The 20459-nt window shown below is 40.9% G+C and overlaps 1 protein-coding gene across 4 annotated transcripts in view; it reads right to left on the reverse strand.

Moving 5' to 3' along the window:
• The window catches only part of LOC110206280 (uncharacterized), a 23891-nt gene continuing 3432 nt past the window's right edge, over positions 1–20459 (reverse strand). For 2 of the 4 annotated variants that reach the window (XR_013482481.1, XM_078145476.1), the window contains one exon: positions 7730–17447. The gene's annotated coding sequence lies outside the window, so the exon portion shown is untranslated. Of the gene's footprint in view, positions 557–6541; positions 6687–7729; positions 17448–20459 lie in introns of those variants that run through there. The other 2 variants (XM_078145477.1, XM_078145478.1) reach the window with 2 other exon arrangements.

Raw genomic sequence — 20459 nt, forward strand, 5'->3', positions numbered from 1 at the left:
TCAGATGTAGAGCATAATTTTATTGTTTTGCATGATTACAACGTCTTATGGTTATTACTTCTTTTATTATACATACCACTGGGGTGACTTATTTGATGCTAAGTCCCTGGTCAGAACAGAACCTCAACCCAACTCCATTAATTGTCCTTGTTGGTTTTTTTGTCATGTCTGACTCTTCGTGATCCCATTCGGGGTTTTCTTGGCAAAGATACTGGGGTGGTTTGCCATTTCCTTCTCCAGTTCATTTTACAGATGAGGAAACTAAAGCAAACAGGGTGAAGTGACTTGCCCAGGATCACACGGCTATTAAGTATCTAAGGCCAGATTTAGACTCAGATGAGTCTTCCTGACCCAGCTTTCTAACTATTGTGCCACCCAGCTTCCCCATTAATTGTCCTATAAGAAAATATTTCAACAGAGGTGTGACTTAACGAGCAAAGATACCCCCTCTAACCATGCAGCCCTCATCACTCATTTATACTCTCTTATCGTTCAAGATTCCTGATCCAGTCCTTCCATAAATCTTCTTTAAAGAATTCAGCACACTAGAAGGCTTCTGCAGGTTTAAAAAAAAAAAAGAAAGAAAGATTTCATGTATCGGACCAGTTTGTAATCAGGCTACCCATCTGTTATCCCTCCCTGGTCACATCACTCCTCCTTCCTTGGTCACAACATACACATCCTTGAGCATTTTTTAAAATTACATTTTTATTGATGTCTTTTTTTTTTAAGTCATTAAGGTTTTCCCCAGTACACCTCTCTCTCCCTCCTTGGAGGACAAGTTCACGTAACAAATGGTATTTTTTAAAAGATGATAAAAAGAGAGAAAAATCAGCATGACTGATCCATGTATCAGAAAAAGTTTGAAAATATGTGTAACATGCAATGCTTGCCCCCTTCTCCCCCAATGCAAAGAGGTGGGGATGTTCTCTCATGTAACTTCATTAGAGCCAAATGTTCTTTATAATTTTGCAGCATTCACTTTTGATTTTGCTATTTACAACGCGGTCATTATATATGATGTTTTCCTGGTTGCCCATGTCTCTGACCCAACTTCTCACTTAGCAAAATGATACCTGCTTCATGACAAGATCTTTAGGAACGCATTTGCACACACACAAAAACCCCCAAGAAACAGGACTTTCCAGTATGTGGTGTGCAAATGGGCCCCAACCTGGCTATAGTCCCCAAATCCAAAGCACATAGTGAGACAAAGTCTCCAGTAGTTCCCTATTACAAACATAATAGCTAGCTAGGGAGCATTTACAGAGTACTTTAAGATTTGCAGCAAGCTTTACAAATATTATCTCATTTGATCTTCACAACCACCCTGGGTGGTAGGTGCTATTATTATCTTTATTTTACAGATCAGGAAACTGAGGCAAACAAAGGTGAAGTTCATTCCTAGGGTCACACAGATAGTGTGAGGCTGGATTTTAATTGACTTCAGGTGCAATATAGCCTCTGTTTGGCTTTTTAAAACTCTCCAAAGGGGTGTTATGAGGCTCAAATGAGATAATGGTGTAGGGCACTTTTCAAACCTTTAAAGTGGTATACAAATGTTTATTATTATCATTATTATTATTGTTATTGTTACTAAGCCTCCAGTCACCAGCCTTCCAGTCTGGAGATGACTTCATTCTCTGAGCCTCCTGCTAAGCTCAAGGAGTGTTTATAGAGCAGTACAGGGGTATGCTGGTAAATATTTAACAACGGGGTCCCCTGGGGGAAAAATGAACGCAGACACACTTTTAGGTTTAATATACATCATTAACACTTTTTTAATCCTAGGAAATCAATGACACAATAAATCAAGTCCTGATCTGTGGGGACTGCTGATTTCTGAGGTGTAAATGTGCCCTCCCAAGCCCGTTAAAGCTGGCTCCTGCACATCCTTGTCCCTATACTACCTTGCCAGACTTCCTATATCTGACTCTATATCATTCACTCAATGATCCTGTGTGCTACAGCTACCCAAAAATAACACTCAGAGATTTTCTAAGCACAAAGTGAAAGATTTATTACGTTCTCGCGAGAAGCGGGCATCTGCTTCGTCCGGCAGTCCAAGCGAAGTGAGGCAAGGCACAAAGGCCAGGACAAATGTTACATAGCCCTAACACAGAGATACCCACCCACCACTGGCTTTGCATTCCCATTGGACAGGAATTTCAGCCTTACAATCTAAAACGTGAAAATCTACCCCAGAAACAAGGAATCTCATAATACTACCAATCCTAGCCATTTTATCCTTTTTAGTAATTAGCTATTACCTAATGCTGATGTAACAGTACAAATCATGTATTTTCTATGAACCTGAAACTTAGGCCTATTGAGGCTAGTGTAACCAACCTTGAGTTTGTAACAGTCTAAGAAATTGCTACACTCAGTCCATCTGAGAGATCTGACATTGTTTACATTGTTTCACTCAGTTAAAAAAACCAGAGTCTTGACAAAAGTTTGCCAAAGGAGAGATCTCTTCATTGACTTTCTGGAGAAAGTGCACCCCTATGCTGCCTCAGCTGCCCTGAAAGTTCCGAGTGCTCCTTGTTCAAGGCAAGACTTACATAGACCCCAACGTAGCAGCCTACCCTTACCCCCTTCCCGTCGGCTCATTGCCTGAGCCTCAAGTATACGAATCTATTGCTACCCCAGCAACAAAGAGAACAAAGAGGTATAGAAATTATGTTAGCACATTCCCCTTTTCAGGGCCTCACAGTTTCAGCAGTCTTTTACCCAAGGTCATATAACCAGCTAGAGGACGAGATAGACAGGATGCTCCCATGTCTCAGGAATTTCTGCTAATGCTATCCAAGAGTAGGAGAGGGAGAAGGCTAGGGGAGGGGGTCTTGCATTCTGAGGGGTCCTCACTTAGTGTTGGTACACATGTACCACTCAGAAGCAACAATACCAGAACCATTAACAAGAACTAATGACCCTTTGAGGAGGCTTCACTTCCGAGAGATCATCTCTCACAATCCTGCTATGCTATGCTGGCCTGCTTCCTGCTCCTCACACAGAATACTTCATCTTGCCCATGGCTGTCCCATAGGCCAGTGATGATCTCTTCTCTCCTCACCTCTGAGTGGGATAGAGACCACTTACCCAAATAAAAATTCAGAGGTTTCTCTCAGTAGAAACAGAAGTTTTATTCTAGCAAGTCTCTCATGAGAATTGGGCATCACCTACCCAGGGCTTACTGGAGTAGGGAGGCAGGATACAAGCAACAAGCAAGCAGTTATATACCCTTAGACAAACAACTCTAAGAACCACCCCAGCAACTTGTTTACCTCAATCTCTTTATCCTCATGGGTTGAGGTAAGAGACCTTACATTCTACCCAGAAACTAAGAGATACATTTTACCCAAAACAAGCTTGGGAGCTAGAAGATTGCCTTATTTGGCAAAGATAAGGCTGGGGTGGTGGTTACAAAATAAGGGAGGGGGTGGGCAACAGATGTATGACCCAATCACATGATTTACAGGAAAATGAAACTTAGGCCCAGATAATGCTAAAGCCTTAACTAAATTTTGGGGCATAGTTTCCATTTCATATGAGAAACTTTCCCTTGTCCCACACACCTCCACCTCCTGGCTTCCGAGGCTTCATTTGAGACTCAACTCACAATCCCCCTTCTGCAGAAGGCCTTGCCCAGTGGCCCCTCACTCCACCTTCTGCCAATGTCTTCACTCTGAGGTGACTTTCCATTTTCATTACATCTTGTATGTACTTTCTTTTTTTTGTACATGGTCTTATCCATTAGAATGTAATCTCCTTGAAGGCAGGGATCATGTTTTTGTCTTTCTTTATATGCCCAGTTCTTAGTTTGTGGTCTGGCACAGAGTAAGTGAGCACTTCATAAATGCTCATTCATTATCGCTCCCTAAAACTGAAGCTCCCAAGTCATAGATCATAGGATCATAGGTTTTAGAGCTGGAAAAGCCCATAGAGGTTATTGAGTTCAACCTTCTTGTTTTACAGATGAGGAAATGGAACCCAAGAGAAATGATAACAATAGTTAAGATGTAACAGTGTGTTACAGTCACCTTCTTCCACTATGACTGTTTTCTAGATGTGATTTTTTTTTTAGACTATATTTCATTTTACTAGAAAGGCAAGGAACCTGTAATTTGCCATATGCTGACCCATTAGGTTGGGCTCTTAAATAATTCAGAGGTGGGGTCCAGGATGTATTTTTTTTAACTTCTGAAAAATTTAAAACTAAACCTAGTATGCATAAATAAAAATACATATTCAAGTAAACCGTTTATAAGATTTATGTAGCACTTTGAAGTTTGCAAAGTATCACCTCATTTTATCCTTACAACAACCCTTTAAGGTAGGTATTGTTATTATCTCCATTTACAGACAAGGATACTAAGGCAGACAGAAGTTAAGTGACTTGCCCAGGGTTGCCAGTAAGTGTCTGAGGCTACATTTGAACTCAGGTCTTCCTTGACTCCAGGTTCAGCATTCTATCCACTTTGACACCTAGTCACCGCTAAAAAACAGTTAGCATTTATAGAGTACTCTAAGGTTTGCAAATGAGTTTGCTACATGACGCAGTGTATAGAGCTCCAGGCTTCATCTAACTAACCAGGAATATGAGTTCAGATCTCGCCTCAGATACTTACTAGCTGTGTGACCCTGGGCAAGTCATTTCACTCTGTTTGCCTCAGTTTCTTCATCGGTGAAATGAGCTGGAGAAGGAAATGGCAAACCACTCCAGTAGCTTTGCCAAGAAAACAAGTGGGATCACGAAGAGTCCGACGTGACTGAAATGCCTGAATAACAATAAAAGGTTGGCAAAGCACTTTATTAATCTTATCTCATCTAATCCTCACAACATCCCGGGAGGCAGTTGAGTGGCAGGTCCAGTGTGGTATCCACTGAGATTATGGCACTTCCTAAATTATATCATGGAGACTAAAATTTAAGAGAAGCTATTATTTAATTACTTCTATGCTGCTTAAAAGGGTCTACATGAGTACCATCTAGAGGAGAGGGTATAGTGATAAGGACACCCGAATATTTCTGTCTGGTTGGCAGATACGCGCGCACACACATACACACACACACACACATGTACACACATGCACCCGTGTGTGTGTGTGTGTGTGTGTGTGTGTGTGTGTGTGTGTATCTCTCAGGAGGAAAATGATAATATCAGACTATCATCCCTTTGTGAAAATCTTTTAAGATGTCCCAATTCCCTTTATTCTGAATATAATTTCCAAGCTACCTTCTAATCTTAATTTGGTTCCCCAAGTAAACGTTTCTGCTTGGAAAAGAACTTCCAAGCATTCTGATTCTGCTCCATCAGACAGTTATATTTCTCAGCATAAATGAACATACTAGACATTTGATTTCTTAATCAGTTTCTTGTGTCTGGTTAGCATGTTAGTCAGTTGTCCACACGTACAGTTGAAAACCACACCCTTAGGGGCAGCTAGGTGGTGCAGTGGATAGAGCACCGGTCCTGAAGTCAGGAGGACCTGAGTTCAAATTCATCCTGAGACCAAACACTTGACATTTACTAGCTGTGTGACCCTGGGCAAGTCACTTAACCCCAATTGCCTAAAAAAAAAAAAAACCACACCCTGTAACCCCACCGGTGTACCAGAATCCTGTACAGTTAGTTCAGTCTGAGAGGCTACCCAATTCCCTTCAATCTTTACTAAATTTTATCTGCAACTCCACCAAGGGAGGTTTCTCAAAGGCAGTATTTATACATGTAACTTAAGATACAATTCCCAGAGAAGCCACAAGGAATATATCTTAGTAGGGTACCTGGCTGCAAGACTTGAAATCAACAGTTGTCCAAAGATACAGATGGACACTGACAGATCCTACTAGAAAATTTCCCATTCTAAACAGCATCCTAAGACATAGCAGACCTAAAAAATCCAAAGAAATAAAGACTTGCTTTGAAGTTATGTAGAAGGAAGAGAGCAGAATAGGGAAAACATATATGTTATGTTGACTGTAAAATGAAAGCAACAATACCCTCCCCCCGAATGCCATCTACATTGGAGAAAAATAGAAAGGGGACATGGAAGCAAATAGAATGTTTTTATTAAAGTTGTTTTTTAAAAAACCCAGACATTTAAATGAATTTTTAAAATTAAATGTAGTAGTTTCATGCTTCTGTGTGTGATTCTATTTTTAAACTGTTTATTTGAGTATATATTTTTATTTATGCATACTAGGTTTGGTTTTAAATTTTTCAGAAGTTAAAAAAAATACATCTTGGACCAAACCTCTGAATTATTTAAGAGCCCAACCTAATGGGCCAGCACATGGCAAATGACAGGTTCCTTGCCTTTCTAGTAAAATGGAATAGTCTAAAAAAAAATCACATCTAGAGAGCAGTCATAGTGGAAGAAGGTCACTGTAATACACTGTTAAAGAAAAAAAAAGAATTCGATAATCTATCTCTTCAAGTACACATTAAGTAGGCAGCAAGACTCCATGAGTATGTTTTCATCCCTTGGCACAGTCTTCGCGTACACATTTTTCAGGGTAAGACTTTCTTCTTACTTACCTTTATGCGCAGCTAGGTAGCACAGCCGATGGAGTGCTGAGCCTGCGGTCAGGAAGACTCATCTTCATGAGTTCAAATCTGGCCTCAGACACTTACTAGCTGCGTGACCCTGGGAAAGTCACTTAACCCTGTTTGCCTCAGTTCTCTGTAAAATAAGGTGGAAAAGGAAATAGCAAACCACTCCAGCATCTTTGCCAAGAAAACCCCAAACGGGTTTATGAAGAGTTGGACATGGCATAACAACAAAAAAGTAATAGCATCTTAAAAGTAATCACATCTTGATTTTTTTTCCCTCTTCCTTATTCCTTTTATAGGACACTGGAATCCCTAAGGGATTTGCTAGACTCACCAAGGTTGCCCAAGCATAGGGAGTGGAACCATAGTACAAAGCATGACGTATTTGCAGTCAGATGAGCAAACCTGGGTTCAAATCCCTGCTCTGACACATACGACCTGTATGACCTGTGGTTTTTAACCTCATTTGCCTCATCTGTAAGGTGAGAAGGAAGACTAAATTAGACTCCAAGGCTCCTTCCAGCTCAAAATATATGCTCCTAACATGGGCTGTCTTTCCATAATAAAATCCTTCCAATACTGTTTCGTCAGATGCTGTTTATGAATTCCAACATTATGCTGATTACATTGAGCCCTAGAATGCTCCTGGCTTCCTCGCTAGGATCCCTAGTTATTTCAAAGAGATCAGCCTAGCCACCCACTCTGCAAAAACAAAGTGTATGAAAATCACTTATCACCTAGATCAGGCCTGCACAACCTGCTGCCTCGGGCTGCTTTACAGTCTTCGGCATGCCAAAGGATTTTGTAGCCCATTTTTCATGGGCTGCCCAAAATCCTTTGGCGTGCTGAAGATCGTGCAGGCCTGACTTAGATTATAATGTGTGGTTGGTCAGACAGCCCAATGAATTAGACCATCAGTATTCTGAACAAGAGTTTCAGGTGGACAATGAACTGTGGCCACGATTAACTTGAAGGAAGAAACCGGCTGGGTTGCATTTTTTAAAGTTAGGTAGCACTTTTAATGGTCTCAATCTCCTCACTACCACTATTTTTAGTGGACACATCTTGTTAATGTTATGTGATTGCAGTTATGGAAACCACACTCTCATAAGAATCAAAATGGCAGGGGAAATGCATGGAGGGTGTAAGTGGATTGCAGCTTATCATCAAGAATGATTTTTTAAAATTATTTATTTATTGTTAGTATTCAACATTCACTTCCATAAGCTTTTGAGTTTTCAGTTTTCTCTCCTTCCCGATGGCATGCAAGCTGATATGGGTTCTACACATACATTCCTATTAAACATATTTTCCCATCAGTCATAATGTATAGCAGAATTAGCACTGATGGGAGGAACCACAAGAAAGAAGAAACAAAACAAAACAGCAAAGGAAAAGGAGAGCAAATCGTATGCTTCCATCTGCATTCAGACTCCGAAGTTCTTTCTCTGGATGTGGACAGAATTTTCCATATGAGTCTTTTGGAGTTGTCTTAGATCCTTGCATTGCTGAGAAGAGCCAAGTCTATCAAAGTCAGTCATCACACAATGTTACTGTTGCTATGTACAATGTTCTCCTGGCTCTGTTCACTTCACTCAGCATCACTTCACATGTCTTTCCCAGGTTTTTCTAAAGTCCACTTGCTCATCATTTCTTATAGCACAATAGCATTCCATTACATTCATATACCACAACTTGTTCAGCCATTTCCCAATTGATGGGCATCCTCTCAATTTCTAATTCTTGGCAACCACAAAAAGAGCTGCTACAAATATTTTTGTATATGTGGGTCCTTTTCCCATTTTTATGATCTTGTTGGGACACAGACCTAGAAGTGGTATTGCTAGGTCAAACGGTATGCACGGTTTTATAGCCCTTTCGGCATAGTTCCAAATTGCTTTCGAGAATGGTTGGATCAGATCACAACTCCACCAACAATGCATTAGCATTCCAATTTGCCACATCTTCTCCCACATTTATCATTTTCCTGTTTTGCCATGTTGGCCAATCTGATAGGTGTGACGTAGCAACTCTGAGTTGTTTTGATTTGCATTTCTCTAATCAATAGAGATTTACAGCATTTTTTCATATGACTGTAGATGGCTTCAATTTCTTTATCTGAAAACTACCTGTTCATATCAAAGATGACTTCTGATACATGCTATTTAAAAAAAAAAATATGGAGGGCCCATACGACCAGAAAAGACAGAAGGCCCTTCCATGTAGCAAGAATGAGAGAGGATGGGCCAAATTTTGCACTGGTATCCATGAAATATTAAAAAACAACAACAGAAAAGACACAAGGTCTCCAGCATATTGGACAGGATCTCTATAGGGTACTTATGGAAAGAGATGGGGGAAAAAAATCCCACAGAATAAGGACAGATGAATAGATTACGATTAGATCAGTGATGGAAGTATCCACACAAATGCGATCACAGCTCGATCATCAAAGTATCAAAATACGAGTAGAATAGCAAGCATAGATGGCTACGCTTAATCAGTCTATTTTAAGATTGTTTTCAGAAACTGAGGGAGTGCCCATCAGTTAGGGAATGGTTGTTCAAGGGGAGGGAGAGAATGCAGACCTGAAAATAAAATTTAAATTAAAAAAATTGTTTTCCAATACCCAATACTGTACCGTGTTCAGTTTTACCTCAATAAATATCTGAAATACTTATTTTGAAAGTTTTAGGGAAAGAAAACTTTAGGAAGATGTCAATGAACAGTCACTAATTATGCTAAGAACCCTAAAAATTCCTATACCATTGGGGCAGGTTTATGAGAAGAAATATAATAATAGAAATTCTGTCCCCCCAAGTCCAGATATCTATCTTAATTCTATAGTAAGTAGAATTATTAACTTCCTTCTTTCTATTGAGAGGACCATCACCAGTTTTAAACTTCTGAGTCATTCTCTGCCCTTTCCTTCTCATCTTCCATATACAATCAGTTTCCAAGGGAAATGGGGATGGGGAGAGAGAGGGAGGGAGTGAGGGAGGAAGAAACACCAAGAGACAGAGAGAGACAGAGAGAGAGACAGTGGGAGCTTGAGTTTTTTATTACACAATTACCACACGCCAGGCACTGTGCTAAGTACTGGGAATACAAATTCAAGGAAAAAAGACAGTCCCTACTCTCTTAGAGTATAAGGGGGTAGACAAAATATTAGACTGCAAACTCCTTGAGGGCAGAGATTGTATTTTGCCTCTTTTTTTATCCCCCCCCCCCAGCACTTGGCACAGTGGCTGGCACACAGGAGAAGGTTAATAAATGTCTGACGGGCTATTAACTCAAAACATCAAGGGCAGCTCAAAGGGGATGGGGAGCAGGATGCTGCTAAGAAGACAGAACAGTCCAGAGAGTGAAATGAGCTGGGAATGATGGAGGGTTGGGGCCCCTCCAAAACTGGTGATCCTGGCCAGAGACTCGCCAGTATGGAGATAGGAGTCATCTCAGGAAGCACAAGGCCCATACCTTAGAGATCATTTAGTCTATCACTATTATTTTACGGATGAGGCATCTGAGGCCCAGAGAAGTTAAGTGATTTGCCTAAAGTAACACAGGCCAGAAGCGGAAGAGCCAGGATTAAAGCTCAGTCTCCAAATCTATTTCTCGTCTTCATAAAACAAATGTTCCACTCCCAACCAGCTGTGGGGCCTTAGACAAGATATTTAACTGCTCTGGCATTGATTTCATCAGCTATAAAATAAAGTCGCTAGACTAGATGATTTCTGATGACTCTTTCATGTCAGAAATCACGAGGTTCTTTAAAGCATCATGGACTCCAGGATAGATCTGACTCAGAAACCCAAGAACTGGAAGCAAATCCAAGATTACTGAGAACTAATCTCTGCTTCTCCCACCACAGAGAACCACAGCACCCTCTCTCTGTATTATTTGTACATCCCTTGAGGATAATAAAGGAAGATTTGTCATCATTAACTCCTCTTCATTCTCGATTCAATTCAACAAACATTTATGAAGCACTTATTGTACGCCATGCATCGTACCGGGTGCTGGAGATACAAAGATATAAGTGAAACCATCTTTGCCCCCAAGGAGCTTACTACATGGAAACAACAGATAAGCACATAAGCCAACCCAAGACACATACAAACTATGGAGTCCCCAGCATGGATGAGTCACCATAGCACTTCCCCAAGAGCTCAGTAGTATACCCATCGTCCCTAACTTTCAAATACTATGACCTACCTCTCTACTCTAACCCTATCCCACAGGGATCAAACCCATCAATGCACAAAACTGGCTCGTCTCCATGGCCCCAAATCCTAACATTCTCTGAGCTGATATCAATTTCTTATCCTTCCATTTCTCCCACTGCCTCGCTCCTCCCAAAGGCATCCTCTGCCTTCACTGTGACCTCTAGGCCTTCCATTCCTTTCTGGCCTCACTTCAGTCTTGACCTACAACTAATCGGTTCCAGGATGTGATCTTCCACCTTTGAATGTTTTGCTTCCCTTGTTCTTCATGAATGGCACGCCAGGCCAATCTTCTACCCTGGGTCATACCCGCTATTTGCTTCTATTCTTGGACTGCTGAATGTGGAGGGACATGCCAGGAGTGTGCTGGCAAATGTAATCAGCCAGATTTCAACCCCCCAAAAAACTGTACACACACACATACCTCACTTTCGGGGGGGGGAATAAAACAGATGCTTTTTATTAACTAGTAGCAGGGAAAACAGAGCTGTGAGCCTCTAGAATCCGTACATGGAAGGAAAACTATTGTTTAAAATAAAAATAGCAGCATTTCAGTTCTTCATGATTTCCAGCCTGGTTATTTTTCTTCTGCATATGAGTGTGCATGGCCATACAATATGTACACAGAGATAGATGTTCTGGTCCTTGTTCAACCTCCTGTCCTACTTGGAAGCTTTAGATAAGCTGGTTTCTTTGGGCTTCAGCTCCCCCAGACACAAACTGTGATGATTACTTCACACGGGTAGCTTTCCAGAACGACAAAGAAACTCTAGAATCATTTGGCCTCCTCTCCTCCCTCGGCCCTCTGAGATGGATCAGATGCTTGAGAGAACGGCACTTTAAGAGACCCTTCAGTAGCACACTCCGGTGGCTGCAGCAGCCCTAGTGCCAGAAAGCTCACATCTGTGGGGCATCTTGTTTGCTGCCAGCTGTCTCGTTTGGTTCTCAGTAGAGACAGAAAAGTCATCTAGCAATTCTAACAGTCAGTCAACTAGCATTGATTAAGTGCCTACTGTCACACAACACACTTCTAAGTTTAATGTGCATTATTAACAATTCTCTGTCACTTTTTAAAGTCTAGATAATCAACAAAACAATAAATCGAGCCCTGATTTGCAGTGTTGGTCAGTCTCTGAGGTGTAAATGCTCATACTAAAAAATTTAACAATTTGCTCTCAAGAGCCAATAGGAGCTGGCTCCAGCACAGCCCTGGACCCTTTGAACCTTCCTCAATTCACTTTCTATCATACAACCTGAATCAGTTCTTATCAACCTTCTCCACTCTCCTCAAGCTCTCCAAAGCACTTCAACTCTTCCCCCCCACGCAAATTCTCTTAGTTGACCTCATATCCTACTTTACTAAGAAAAAAGAGGTAGTATCACTAGCATTTATATAGTGCTTTAAAGTTGGCAAAGCATTATCTCCTTTGATCCTCACAACCACCCTGGGAGGTAGGTGCCATTATTATCCCCATTTTACAGATGAGGAAACTGAAGCACACAAAGGGAAGATTTGAACTCAGGTCTTCCTGACCTCTAGGTGCAGAGCTCTATCCACTGTATCACCTGATTGCCTCATGAATATCATGAGCTCCCTCCACTCCACAAAACCTCTCTTCACCTTTACTTGTCTTCTGCTCCTTGCCATCAGTCTCAGAAGATGAGGTAGCCCTTCACCTTGCTAATTTTTCTCCTTGGGCCTCGGATTTCTTCTCCTCTGGGAACTACACTTCCTCCTTTAATCATTCCCCATTTCTCTCATTGTGAATCTTTCCTTGTCTACTCAATCTTCACCTGCTGTCTACAAATTTCAGGTCTTTCTCATCCACCCACCCTCCTCATAATCATCATCATTGTCATCATCTTCATCATCAGATGACCAGAACACTGTGAGTTCCCTATTTTTCATAAACTAACATGATAAATCCATGTATTACAAATATGGACCCCCAAAACATCCTGGCAAACTAACAAATTAACAGAACTGGAACTTTAACAGTAAAAGTGTTACCCACAATCACTTGGACATAACATTTACATTGACTCATAAAAATTCAAGACCGACATTTTTAGGAGACCCCACCAAGCCAAACATTCATAATCTCCAAGTTTTAGAGCACACAGTAAGTGCTTAATATGTTCTTTTTTTCATTCATTCATTCACCCGGTTAAATGAAGAGCTTTTAAAATACAGAGAACTAGGGCAACTAGGTGGCGCGTGGATAGAGCACTGGCCCTGAAGTCAAGTGGACCTGAGTTCAAATCCGGCCTCAGACACTTGACACTTACTAGCTGTGTGACCTTGAGCAAGTCACTTAACCCTACTGCCTACCCCCTCAAAAAATGTTCTAAATTACTAACAACTAGAGAAATGAGCACTAAAACAACCTTGAGATTCCACCTCAAACCCTTGGCAAAGTTGACCAAAAAAATTTATAAAATAAAATAAGGTGCTAGTGGGGCTGTGAGAAAATAGGCATCATCAAGCACTGTTGGTGGAGCTGTGAACTGGTCTACCCATTCAGGAAAGCAATTTGTAACTATGTTCAAAAAGTTATTAAAATATGCATGCCTTTTAACCCAGTGATATCACCATCATACCACAAAGAGATCAAAGAAAGAAGAAAAGGACCTATATGTACAAAAATATTTCCAGGCTTTCTTCTTGTGATGTAAAGAATTGGATGTCCATCAATTGAGGAATGGCTGAACAAATTATAGTATATGAATGTGATGGAATATTGTTGTGCTATAAGAAATAATGAAGGGGATGATTTCAGAGAAAGCTAGGAAGACTTGTATAAACTGATTCAGAGTGAAACGAGCAGAACTAGAACAATTTATATAATAACAATAATATTGTAAAGACAAACAACTCTGAAAAATTAGGAACTCTGATCAACGCAATGATCAGCCCTGGTTCCAGAGGGCCTCATAATGAAACATTCTCCTCACCTCTGGAGAGAGAGGTGATTGACTCAGAGTGCATATGATTTTTGGATATGGCTTAGAGTGGAAGGAAGAGGAGGATTTGTTCTGCTTGGTTACACATGTTTGTTAACAGGGGTTTTGTTTTTCTTGCTTTCTCGATGTGTAGAAGGGAGAGCATGTAGGGAGAGAAGGTAGACAAGAAGTACTGATTGACAAAAAATTAATTTTAAAAAAGAGAAAAGAAGAAAAAAATATAGAGACCTAGTAGAAGAAATAAAAACAATGAAGCACATACCACTTACCATTGTCTTGTTTGCTACTAGAGTTGTCCCAAAGACGCTTTCAGTAAGCCTACAGATCTTACCAAACAAAGCAAGCATCTACATAGCACTTTAAGGTTTGCAAAGCGCTGTTAGGAATACCATTTCATTTGATCTTCACAGCCCTGAGAGGTAAGTGCTACTATTATTCCCATTTTACAGGAGAAGAAACTGAGGCAGACAGCAGTTCAGTGACTTGCCAAGGGTCACAAATATCATCTTATTTGTTCTTCACAGCCCTGAGAGGCAAGTGCTACTATTATTCCCATTTTACAGATGAGGAAATTGAGACAAACATCGAGAGGTTCAATGACTTGCCAACGTCACATACACTTTTATTCAATTACAAAAAAGCATTCACTTTACCCACCTGCCCAACAGTCTTCTGAACATTAAAGACAAAAGAAGAGCACGTAGCAACTGGACCTGGGACCACTTCTTTCTGAGTTCCATTAAAAAAAAAGATGAGAACAACATGGTTTTATTTTGATCTGTTTCTTCTTTCCACAAATATGGTAAAATGTTTTATATGATAGCACACATATAAACTATATCAAACTGCCTACCATTTTCAGAAAAGGGGAGGGGAGGGAGAAAGGGAGAAAAATTTGGAACCCAAAATCTTGCAAAAATGAATGTTAAAAAGGTTTCTTAGTATGTAGTTGGGAAAAAATACTATTAAAATCTTTAAAAAAAGATGAGAACGAGACAATAATAATAGCCAAGAGCTATACAGTTTTACAGTTTGTAGAGTGCTTTCTATAGATGGGTGGCTCTGCCATCCCCTCAAACTGTCATCCTCTAGCTTTCTTCCCTTTCACCGACAAGCTCCTAGAATGAGTCACCTCTGCAGGCTGTCTGCACTTCAACTGTTCCCTTTACCACCTCTTACAATCTGGTTTCTAGCCCCTGGACTCTACTGAAACAAACTGCCTTCTCAAAGGTTATCCAATGATCTCTTAACTGCTAAATCCACCTTGTGACCTTTCTTCAGTGTTTCACAGTTAACCACCTACCTCTTCCTTTGGAATGCTCTCTCCCCACCATTCCCAGTTGTAACCTTGCCCTCCCTGGTTCTCCTCCTATCTATCTGCATGTTTCTGCTCATTTTAGCCTGGATGTCCTCCAAGGCTCTAAGATGAGCTCACTTCTCTTCTTTTTTAACCAATCTCAGCCTTGGGGAACTCATGTGCTTCCCATAGGTTCAGGTGTTATCTCTATGCAGACTTGTAGCAGACTTCTGAGTCCACTACCAAGTTATCTCCAGTGAGGCTGCAAAGAGTGAAAAAGAAAGAAGGAAAGACAGACAGACAGAGAGAGAGAGAGAGAGAGAGAGAGAGAGAGAGAGAGAGAAATGCGGACCAGGGGGTAGCAAGTTATAAACAAGCTCCGTTTATTGATCTCAGAGTTAGGGTTTTTATACCCCATTCGTGGGAACAGAATCAAGAATGGAAAAAACCAAGTATCAACAATTAATTCTTCTCATGGAAATAGTAACTGGGGGGAGTATCCCCCCGGAATCGTCTCCTCACTTCCCGATTATCTTTCAAGGTTTATTGAAAAATCCTTCATCCTCTCAAGGGACAGACAGCGTCCGGAAGAGGTCGGAGAGCCTACGTTCTGACCTAGACGGCTCTTAGATAATGGACAGGAACAGGAACATCCCGACATGACCTATATCCTCAAACCCATCAGTGTAAGCCCTCAACACAGAGTATTACCAAATCTATGCAATAATAATAACTCACAGTGGCAGAGTGCTTTAAGGTTGGCAAAGCCCTTTCCTCACAACTCTGAGAGGCAGGTGGCATGAGTGGCATTTTATAGATGAAGAAACTGAAGTTAGAACTATAGGCATCATTTATACATAGTGCTTAAGGCTTCAAAAATGCTTTATAAATATAATCTCATTTCATCTTCATAACAATCCTGTAAGATACAGTGCTATTATTCTTTCCATTTTATAGACGAGGAAACTGAGGCAGACCAAGGATCAGTGATTTGCCATGGGTCACGTAGCTCATAAGTGACTGCACCAGGACTTTAAATGCCTGCTGGACATCTCCACCTGAATGTCCTATTGGCATCTCAAACCCAACATGACTAAAATGAAACTTACCACTTTGCCCCCTACACCCTTCCGTGTTTCAAATGTTCATCTTTCTCTCCAGGGCATGACTGGGAGGATGCCAGATTTGCTACCGCTTATTTTACTTCTGGCTCTTCCCTCTCCTTACCACCACCCCTCCATCCAATCAATGGCCAAGGCCGAAGCATCACTTGCATTCATCCCCCTTCTCTCCACTCCCACAGCCACCTCCTTCCTTCAGTTCTTCATCAGCTCTCCCTTGGACCACAGAACCAGCCTTCTAATTGGTCTCCTTGTCTCCAGTCTCTTCCCCTCTCCAACCCACCCTTCCCATAGCTGCCTAAACAATCTTCCTAAGGCACATACATATCTGACCATGTTGCTAGCCTACTCACAAATCTTAGGTGGCTTTTTGTTGTCTCTAGTGTAACATACAGATTCTTTAGGCCAACCTACCTTGCTAGCCTTATTTCATATTACTCTCCTTCATTCCACAGTCCAATCACACTAGTCTATTAGCTGTTTTACCGACCCTCACATTACATTTCTTGCCTGAATTCCAGCCATCTCCCATCCCTGGAATGAACTCCCAGTATCTGTACTTTTTAGAATCCTTCTTTCTTTCAAGGCTCAGCTCAGGTACCACTTCCTTCATGAAGTATTCCCTGATCTCCAACGTCCTCCTCCACTTTCATCTCTTCTTCACATTTTCCCAGAACACACTGTCTGATCTTTCCCTGTCTCCCTTGGTGAAACTCAGATTCCCTCCCTGCATCATAATTAATCTGTATACCTGTTCTGTTCTTTAGAGTACAGGAATTATTTAATGTTTATCTTTAAATCCCTGGTGCCTAGCAGAGTGTCTTGTGCCTAGAAATAGCTTAAAGATGTTTGCTGAAAGAAAGCTTGTGGAATTTGACAGTCGGCCTTCAAAAGAAATCCTAACTTCTGGTCCAGCAGAAACAACAGCCCCCACCTACTTCTGACACAATCTTCTATCAAAGTTTTACTAACCTCAGGTAAAGCTCAAGGAACTTGAATCTAGGCATCTCATTACATAGCAAGGACATTTCAGTCTTACAGGACACCAGCAAAGGCAAGCTCTTCCAAGGGCAGCAATATAAATCAGATGCCAGGTTAGATATATTTCCTGCTTGTCTCCTTCTCTACCTCGGGCCATCTCCAATCGTCTTGATCCATATCTGGCCACCGGACCCAGACGGCGCTGGAGAAGAAAGTGAGGCTGGTGACTTTGCACAGCCCTCCCTCCCTTAAATCCATTTCACTTGCAAGTCATGGCATCACCTTCCTGATGTCATGGTCCTCTTCTAGAACAAAGGACAAACAAAGAACAATTTGTCAGTAGTCTGAGCTGCCCTACTGGGGACCCAATTGGCCAGTTCCAGCTGGGCAATGCAGCTCCTTTCTTCCCTTCCCTCCTTCCTCCCCCTCTGTCCACATAGCATATCATACCCTTACCTGCAGATACTCTGCCCAAAAGAATGTAAATTTTGATGGCTGAAACCTAGCAAGATATCTTGGGGTTTACCTTTCTTAAAAACCTTGCCTTAAACCCATTTCACTCTGGCTCTCATTGATTGGCCAACAGTAAGTATCAGCCCAAGCCCCACTTAATGGTCATTGTTTAGGCCTGATGGTTTAGAGCGAATGTAAATAGTAATTTTTTCTGTTTTGGTCAGAAACCCTGAGGCTCCCCCCAGATTGATTTTTTCTAAAAATTAGGTAAAAGAGGCCATTCCTTAGCTCATTTCTTACCTAGTCTTAATCACTGGATAGAAGCTGCCTCAGTCAAAGTGAGAACTCGGAAAGACCTTAACAGTAAAAAAGGCCAAGGTCTCCCACTACATCCAGGGCCATCTCCAGTTGTCCTAATCTATGTCTTACCATTAGACCTAGATGGCTCCTGAGGAGAAAGTGAGGCTGGTGACCTTGCACAGCCCTCCCTCACTTAAATCCAATTCCCTTGTAAGTCTTGGCATTACTTCCTGATATCCTGTTGTACACATAACAGCCACAAAGTGAGACGACCAATATTGATAGACTTAGTCCTTCTTAGCAATGCGAGGATCTAAGACATCCCCAAAAGCCTCATTGATGGAAAATGCTATCCACATTCAGAGAAAGAACTATGGAGTTTGAATGCATATGAAAGCATACTATTTGCCATTTTTTTTTCTTCTGTTGTGTTTTGTTTCCTCTTTCTGGTGGTTCCTCCTAGGTTCTAATTCTTACAACATCACCAATGTGAAAATATGTTTAATAGGAATGTATATGTAAAGCCTATAAAAGATTGCATGCTGTCTTGGGGAGGGAGGGGGAGGAAAATTTAAAACTCAAAAGCTTATGGAAGTGATTGTTGATAAATCAAGATAAATTAATAAAAAAATTAAAAAAAAAAGAATCTTCTTTACAACATACCTAACAAGCAAGCCATCCAGCCTTTGCCTGGAGACCACCAGTGAGGAGCCCACTTCCTCTCAAGGCAGCCCATTCCACTTTGGGACAGTGGTGACCGTCAGGAAGTTTATCCTTTCCATTGAGCCCAACTATGTCTTTGCAACTTCCATCCATTACTCCAAGATGGGCTCAGTGATTAGAGTGTTACTAGTTATTTGGCTAAACTTGGAGTCAGGAAGACCCCAAGTTCTAGTTTGACCTCTGGCACTTATTATGTGACCATGTGACCCTGGATAAATCCTTTACCCTCCGCCTACCTCAGTTTCCTCATTTATAAAATGAGGATAATGATGGAGCTTCCCTAGGTTATTGCGAAGATGAAATTATAAAATTTAAAGACAAGAAGGCACTAATATAAATGCCAACTTATTATTAGCTCTGCCCTTTGGGGGCAAGCAGGAAAAAAAGTCTAATTTCCTAGGGTAGTCCTTAAAATACTGAAGGTGCCTGTAACGTACCCCCTAAATCCTTTACACGACCACCAATCAGGTTAGAGTACAGCGGGACCATCACTCCTCTAGTACTGGATACTATGTCTATCTTAATATGGCCTGAGGGACTTTCAAAGATCAACAATCATATCTTTTAGAATTTTCATTACCCTACAATTAAGTTTGTCTGGGCCTGGTAATATGAATTCATCAAGGACAACAAGGTATTCTCTGATCATCTCTTTGCTTTATCTTGGGCATCAAATTCTAGTGGCCATTTTTGTTCTGACCTTTCCCATCGATCTTTGTCTTTCTCAGAAAAACAAAAAAGCAAAATATGAATTGTTATTTTTCTTCCTCTCTGCTGTTAACATCATGTTGTCCATGTGGATAATAATTACTCCTTTTAGGGTAATAATGAGTTGACACCCAAGTAAAGAGAGTGTAAGAAGGTACTCAGCTGCCTTTGATAAGTGTAAGTCACTAATCCTGGATGTATTCTAGGGTACTGGAAGAACTGGTCCATGTCATTGTCTAGCCATTCTGTGATCTTTGAAAGATTATGAAGAATGGGAAATTTGCTGGGGAACTAGAGATTTGCGAATGTTTTCTTGATTTTCAAATAAGGGAAGAAAATGTGCAGTTTAGATACTAAAGGTCAGTGACCTTGATTTCATTTCCTGGCAAAATTCCAAACATATTAAAGGGATGGCTTGTGAACATCTAGAAAAAGGATCAAGAACAAGTCATGCCAATCTAATTTTACTTGCTTTCTTTCTTTTCCCTGACAGGGTAACTAGATTGGTAGATTGGGTGAATGTTGTAGACAAGGTAGCTAGATTTTAGCAGAATGCTGGAAGTCTTATGGCATTCTGTGGAACAAAATAAAATATTGACTAGGTAATAGTATAATTGTATAGATTCAGTGCCTGTTGGCCAGACCAAAGAAGCAGTCATTAATGGGTTAATGTCAATTTATTTAGAAGGCCTGCAGTGCCCTGTTGCAGAATTCTGGGCTTAGCCCTCTGCTGTTTAACATTTTTACCCAAGACTGAGATAAAGGCACAGCTGATATACTTATCAAATGTGCAGATTAACAGAAAGCTGGCAGGGGTAGTGAAGACACTCAATGACTGACTCAGCGATGATCTTTCAGGGGAGGAGACGGATATTCAACAAAAGAGAGGACTTCCATTCCTTCCTGATAAAAAGACCAGAGCTCAGCAGCAAATCTGATTTTCAAATACAAGAGAGACATATGCCACTCCCCAATTGATAAATGGTCAAAGATATGAACAGACAGTTCTCAGATGAAGAAATTAAAGCCATCTATAGTCATATGAAAAAATGCTCTAAATCATTATCAATTAGAGAAATGCAAATCAAAACAACTCTGAGGTACCACATTACACCTATTAGATTGGCCAATAT

Source organism: Phascolarctos cinereus, unplaced genomic scaffold, assembly GCF_003287225.1.
Source record: "Phascolarctos cinereus isolate Bilbo 61053 unplaced genomic scaffold, phaCin_HiC Scaffold_726;HRSCAF=1367, whole genome shotgun sequence".
NCBI classification, from domain to species: domain Eukaryota; kingdom Metazoa; phylum Chordata; class Mammalia; order Diprotodontia; family Phascolarctidae; genus Phascolarctos; species Phascolarctos cinereus.